Here is a 7,465-nt window from a genome sequence, read left to right as displayed (position 1 = left end):
TTTGATTGCTTATTGTTTATTTAATTTATTTAATGTTTCTTGATCTTTAATTAATTTGGTTTTGTGAGATTGATTATTTAATTTATTTTATAATCTTGTCTTTGATTTATTTAATTAAGTCCATCTTCTTATTATAATTGCTTTAAAATATTTGTGGAATAAACTAGGGGATTAAATAATAAATATTTCCCTTCTTCTTATATTAAGGTGTTGATTTATATTTGTGTGCAGATATTATTATTTCCTCTCTTTGATTTTTAAAATATAATTGAAAGTAAACATAGAGAGAGATATATAAAATATATTATAATGTTGGGGATGAGATATATTTCAAAATGAAATAATCTCATTGGCCTAATTGGAGGTTAGGGTTTTGGATGTTTTTTTCGAACTTTTTATTTTGTTGCCAGGAAGATTTTTCTGCTTCTTCTTCCTCACTTTTCCTTCTTTTGAAAAAAATAATTTGTCAGCAACTTTTCCTTTGGCTTTGGAGTTGCTTTGGTTTGGAGTTGAGTTACTAGGGGATCTCTGGAGCTCTACATCAACTTTCAAATTCCTTCACGCAAGTCCTGGGTTGGGTCTGAAAACCCTAGTTTTGTTTGAGATTTTTGTGTGTTTTCTTCATGCTTGTATTTGATTGTAATGTATGGGTAATAATGTAAATTTTATTGCATAGTATATCGTTTGCAAATGATAATATTGGGGGAATAGGGTTTATTTTTCTATACATGCTGAATGATCTTGAGGTTGTATGTATTTAATCTGAGGAATGCCATTCACGACAGTACTTTTTCCCCTTTGTGTTTTCAATGTGAATGTGTGGTTTCCTGGTGTAGCAATACTTCTTTCTGATGTAAATTGGTTAAGCCATTGTATAGTCTAGCTGCTGATGTTTTGAGATTATATGCATTCTGTATGTATTTTGGGCTTTCGAATAGTCTTCTAAGAATCTCATGATTCTGAAATCTTTCATTTTATGCTACCGTTAGTCATTTCATTTGGTTTTGTGTTTTACCTATGCTTGGGAGACCTTGCTAGCTATGTGTGTATGTATTTTTCCGAGTCAATGGTTTTGTGTTTTAGCCGCCAGAATCCTGTAGTCATGGCCCTCTTGATGTGTTTCTTTAGCCACCTATATCTCTGTCTTGTGTGACCGTTCGGTTGGTCTGTCTGATTCGTTGGTTGGGGGTCGAATTTTGGCTTCCCCGTGCCATGTATTTTTTGTCGCCATGCAAGCGAAAAGGCCACTAAGCATCATGTTTTGCTAGCATTGTAGCTGGGCCTGCGTGTGACCCAGTTTGACCCATGTGTGGGGCTGGGTAGCACACGCGCAGACCCCTCTGTGCGTGGACATGGTTCTGATGGGCACGCACATTATGTCTAGCTGGGCAGATGCATGGCCCACTTGTGTTTGTCGTGGCATCCTAGTCAACACAAGTGCATTGCTCTTGCAGCTGGGTTACACTGCATGCTTTGGTTGCAGATTTTTTATCCTGAAGTTGCACTTCAAGATGTCATTTGATTATAATGAGTCTCCCTGCTGCAGCCAGTATATCTGCATTTGTGACTGTAAGCGTACCATGTCTGTTGTGTGATTGTTGTTTGTTTGACCCAGATGATCATGTGCATGGGTTTGTTTAATGTTAGTGTTTCTGAACAACATGTATATGCAGTCGCTTGGAGTTATGCATGTTCAATTTGTTGTATGTGTTATCCTTCTATATGTATGCACAATCGTTGAATGTTTGCATGCTAAATCTTCATGTTGATGGTGTGAACTAGTCCGTCATGATGCATCATTCTATATTTTGAATATGAATTTCAGTTATGTTAATATGATATTCAGTTTGCTATATTAATTCAGCTGTGTATAGGTATGAAACTCGTGAGTTACAACGTGGGCCAGTGTGATGAAGGCGCTGTTTATTTTATGCCTCTTGTTTTCTATCATATTGGTCTATTTTGTCCTTTGGTTTTCTAATGTATAATTGTACCAGAGGTTGTATGTTGAATTGACAATGTTTTCAAATTTCTTCCATTTCAGACTTGATGTTATTTCTTGGCTTCATTGCATTCTTACTTCGTAAGCATGATATGTGTTGCTTTTGTATATTCCTCATGATGTTGTGCCATGACTAGAGAGAGAAATGCTTTTGTTATTGTTATGTGGTTCCAACAAGTGTGGAGACCTTGCTGAGGTGATATTCTTATTGCAATAGTTATGACCGCCTTGTTGGGGCTATGTTTCATACTTTAATTTTCTAAGAGGCTTGTGTTTTGTCTTTTGATGTTGCAGCCTTCATGTATCTATGGCTGAATGAGAGATTGGGGATGCATGTTTTGATGTTGTTTCATATTTTCCTACTTGGTTTTTTACATCCTCTTGTGATGCACTTTTGTATGGGTCCATGTAGTAGGAGTGGACTATTTTGTGATGACTGGGGTCATGAGAGATGAGATTTCATGAGGTTCCTTGTAAGGATACATGAAGTCTAGACTGCCTGGGCACATGAGAGTTTACCTTGCATTTAAAAAATTGATAACTAAATAATGATCAAGGGATGGGTAGCTAGATAATTAATAAGATAATAAATTGATATGCGCCTCATGACTTAGTCCTAGGGAGGATGTTCTAGGATAAGCATGAGAAGGCCATGAAGATGGTAAGCTAATCTCCCTTGGTCTTTCATAGGTTGAGATGGCTCCACATGACCATCGGGCTAGTGCCTTGTTATTGTTGTTATGAGGATGGCATGTGATGATAGTCCCCTCCTACATGTGTCCCCTTGAGATTTTCATTTTCATTTATGCCATGTTGTCTTGATAGCCTCTAGGAGTTTCTTGTTGATGTTGTATGTGATGATGTTTTATTCATGTATGTGAGAGTCCTTATTGATGTTAGTCCCTTTGGTCTTGAGAGTCAGCCTAGATGTAGAGTGTGTGTTGGGACCTTATGTCATCTCCTAGAATAGGGGGTGGTTCCTTGTAGGTTCCACATTTGGTCGGGTGGTTGGTGCTTTTTACCATTGGGGTTTTTCCTTCTTGTTGGTGTTCATCTTCATGTGTGGACTTTGGATCTTCATCATGATGGCATTGGATGATATAGCAGTAGATTTATGTAATTATAATTCATGGATTATGAGTTGTAATTGCTATATAATAGTGTAGGAATCATTTGTAATACATGAGTAGTACTCAGGTTGTATAGATTATGCAATTTTGTAATTAACATTGTAACCTTGACTAGATGCCTTTGACTTAGGCAAATGATGTATTTATATCAGGACATTGTTTTGTAATAAATTAAGATGTAATATATGTGTGGTTTATATTTGTAATGAAAAAGGAAATGATTCCCTTAGAAAAGATTTTGTGATGTTATGCCTTATGAATCAAATAAAATTAGTTTATGAGATAGATAGTAAAAGCGATAGAAGAAATGATATGTGTTTAAACGATGGAAACATTATGAAACCATGTACCTTAGATTAGTGAAATGAAATCTGAATGGAATATGGTTAAGTCTGCATTAAGGCTAAGGAATGATACTATTCTATGATTTCCTAGTTAGAATGGTTGCATAGATTCTTATCATAGATAAAGAGACAATGTTATTTCCATAGTTGTTTTGTTTTGTAGCAAGTGTTTATTGCATAAAAGATAAATATTTAAGGATGGCACTTAGACTTTGTATTGTGCATGTAGGTAGCATGGAAATAAATAGTCATATTAAACTCAGGAACTCATATGAATCATGCATATGGTAGGAAATAATGCATTCCATGTTATGTACTTGGTAGTGATTAATCATGGTAGTTGCATTATGCTCATATGGATAATGAATGGGTAAGGGGCTAAGAATATTTGGATTTGGTGATTAAAATGAATATTATATTTAAGGGGTTAATCTTGCATATTGAAATCATGTAGTCAAGAATGCATAATGGAAGATAGAGTAAGGTGTTATGCATACATGCATAGTTAGAAAAGAGAAGCATTATGGTTGTATATCCTTGATTAAGAAATTGATGATCGATGTAGAGTGCATTATTAATCATGTAGGTGCACTATAGGAATGGATGTAAGTAGAATACATGTGTATATGTGTGGTATCGGTAGTGTAGTAATGATGTTTAGTAATAGAGGTTATTGCTGAAATTAAGTAATGACGCTAATGTACCCTAGAGAGATGGATGTGATTATGTTATGTTGATTCCACTTGCGTAATGGACTTAGTAGATAGATGATGTGTTATGATGTTAAGATCATGTTGAAATTAAATTTATGAATTCTTATTCATGTTGTAGGAGAACATTAAGTGTAACATTAGTATAAATAAATAAAAAAATTACTCCATTAAAGGTTAGATTAGTGTAAATTCTCTAGGGTATTTTTAGCGAGTGTTACAACCAAGAAATGAGTAAATACAAAATAGGATGACCTAAGAATATTTCTTAGGGTCATTCTCAAATGTCACATCTGAAGGGTGCTTGTTAGCTCTAGGGCATTGACCACTATGATGGTCATGGATGGACTTGATGGGAAAGGCTCCTAATATCATGCACCAAGGTACAAAGACTATTTGGGATATCATTGAGATTCCCTATATTGGAATTGTTTTGCTACACTTCTTTCCTCAGTAGCACTCATCTCTCATGGAAAGCAAGTCACAATAAATCTTATTCGAAGGCACAATTTATGATAGGCATCTAAAACTTATCGTTAATTTTTTTGATTCTGCCTCTCTTACTTATGGTCAAGCATATTTTGGATCCTAATGCAAATTGGATGTACCAATGTTGCCCAGTCATGAGCCTTAATTTTAGAAGATTTTGTGCATAATCTTGAGGTTGTCCTGGACCCAATGTTGAGCAACTAGTTAAAAAATTTCTAAGTAACAAAGTTATTTCGTCTCTTTTATTGTGTACTATCTTTCCAACTATTTTATATAGTGTTGTAAAATTTCTTTGCCTGATGATCAAGACCAAGTATCTCCTAGGATTTTCTAAACAAAAACAATGAAATCTATCTCACAAAAATAATTACATCACTAGATTTAAAAGAAAGGCATACTCACCTTGGGCAGAAGCCAACCGACGCAATAGAATTTTATTTTCACTAAACCTGGCACATTATATGATATATCCTACAGAATAATATTTTGAATTTTTTTTTGAACCTTGATTGATTAAAATCTAAGAAGGAAAATGAAAACATACAAAATCCCAAATTCCTAGAAAGCACATCCACATTTATATACAATTTGATTCAACAAAGTACATAGGTTTTAGTAGTTTCATCTACACACCTTACAAAATAAAAAATCATTTTAAGAGCTAAGGAAGGCAAATAAATTGATTTTATTGTAATGTGGTCTGAGACACTTTATGTATTTCTTGGTAATCTTGTTTGAATGTGAAGAAGATAATGCCTTGGTGATGAGAGGCTTATATTACACTAGGGGAAATCCTTTCTTCCAACATATTTCTTGAAATCTCCAAATCTCTATAGTTAGTTGCTAGAGATTATATTGGATTTCTTTCAGTTTAGTACTTGAAGGGTTTTCATGAATATATTTTTGGTTCTATGAAATTTCAAAACTTGGAAGAGTATCTTAAGGATTGTTTTAACACTATTCTATATGTTAAAAAATGTTAACCTCTATGTTGTGGTATAGAAAATTAATGCAATTTAGTACAACTTTGCACTTCTAGGTTGCCTAAACTTCAATGCTAAATAAATATTGGTACTTATGGTGCATAGATCTTCATGAAATAGTAAAATAAACATGTTCAATATTGTCAACCATGTAGTCAATTTTGTGAAGTGGACAAAAATTACCCTTTTTCAATATATAAAAAAGCACATTTGTGTTCTATTTCTTCAAACAACAGACCATAAGTTTACCTAATAATAAATTTTGATTTTTTCTTTTGCAATACTCACTTTATCATATTTCTTTTCTTTCCCTCATGTGTTTTGGTGACTTATTTGTGTCTGATATGGCCCGATAGGTTGTTTTCATTTGTTTAGTGGTTCCAAATTAGAACACATTCATTAACATTTGATCATGTATATGGTAGTATGGCTCAACTTCATAAGCCATTTTTTAAGAATGTGTTGCTCCACTTGTTGATGGTTTATTCCAAGGATACAATTCTACAATTCTGGCATATGGTTAGGTCTACACTAGAAGTGGATATGCTCTGTTATGTGTGTTTTTGGGAAATATTTATTGCCTAGTAGAAGTAGATGCATAGATATATTGTTTACTACAAAAATGATGTGCAAATATTTACTATTTATTTGATATTTTTCTTCGCTTAATGATGCAGGAGCATCCCCAGTCGATGAGCAATCTTGCATCAACCAAAAATATTTGTTTTAGTTTTTCTCTTCAGTTTTGTGTTGCAGCTTTTATATTTCTTTCGGCATTCTCCAGAAGTTATTCATTTTCCATTGCGGATAAGATCTTTGGTTTCCAGACTTGTTCTCGTCCCTTATTCTAGACTTTTAGTTCATTTGGATATTTTTCCAATAAGTTTTCGCTTCCAGATTGTCTATTTCTTGGTTCCCGGAGAAGTTTTGAGCTTAATGGGTAGTTGGAGATTTATTCTCTTGTGGATCTAATTGGCACCACACTTGATGTTCTCAGGCCCTTGGATGACCTTCCTTTGTGGTCCACACTTCATTTATGTCCTTGGAAGAGAAGATCTTCATGCTTTGGGTCTGAACTATTTTACACGTTTCATTTTCTTGTCTTGGAGAATGTAATCTTTCGTGGCCGACCTGGATGTGTTTCCAATGCTATAAATATTGTTGTATTTGATCCTTTGGGATAGAGTGAAGATATAGGATGATCTTGATTCATGATCTGTAATTATAATGCCTCTTGGAGGTCCAGATAGATTGTATTCTGTAACAAGGCATGTAAGCCTACTTGTTGCCCGCATGTTGCCGACTAATTTGTGATGAATCTATGATATTGTGGATGTCTAATCTTGTATTTACTACATTCTATGTTGTTGTTTCCATTGTGTTACTCTTTATGCATGATCCAGATTGTTCTCCTTGAGGGCCCTCCAGACCATGGTTGTGTCACTTAGGTTCTTGTACAAAGGCACCTTTTAATAAACTCTTTCATCATGATGCAAACTAGTTCAGACAAAACTTACACAATGGGGACTACTTACATAGTCAGTGGTAATACAGAAGGAGTAATTCCTAAAGTTATGGAAGCAATATTTAAGAAAGTTGAAGAGTTGAAGCACTAAGGAGAAGTATTGTTGAAGGTTTCATTTGTTGAGGTTTGTTTCTTGCTTCTTAACCTTTTGACTAAAACACTCATGCCAATCAAGTCAAGGCTTTTGTCTTCCATACTAAGAAGTTGAATCAATTGTTACCTATCAGAGGACACTTGTTTGATAGTTTATATACCATTTCAATCAAATTATTTCTTGCATTA

The 7,465-nt window shown here is 34.3% G+C and overlaps 1 long non-coding RNA gene across 1 annotated transcript; it reads left to right on the top strand.

Annotated features, from left to right (window-relative positions):
• Positions 1-441: 441 nt before the first annotated feature.
• Positions 442-6,999, top strand: LOC131075060 (uncharacterized). The gene is made up of 2 exons (XR_009113162.2): positions 442-573; positions 6,336-6,999. It is a non-coding gene; the product is annotated as an uncharacterized LOC131075060 (long non-coding RNA).
• Positions 7,000-7,465: the final 466 nt, after the last annotated feature.

Source organism: Cryptomeria japonica, chromosome 3, assembly GCF_030272615.1.
Source record: "Cryptomeria japonica chromosome 3, Sugi_1.0, whole genome shotgun sequence".
NCBI classification, from domain to species: Eukaryota; Viridiplantae; Streptophyta; class Pinopsida; order Cupressales; family Cupressaceae; genus Cryptomeria; species Cryptomeria japonica.
This window is presented reverse-complemented; position numbering and strand designations above follow the sequence as displayed.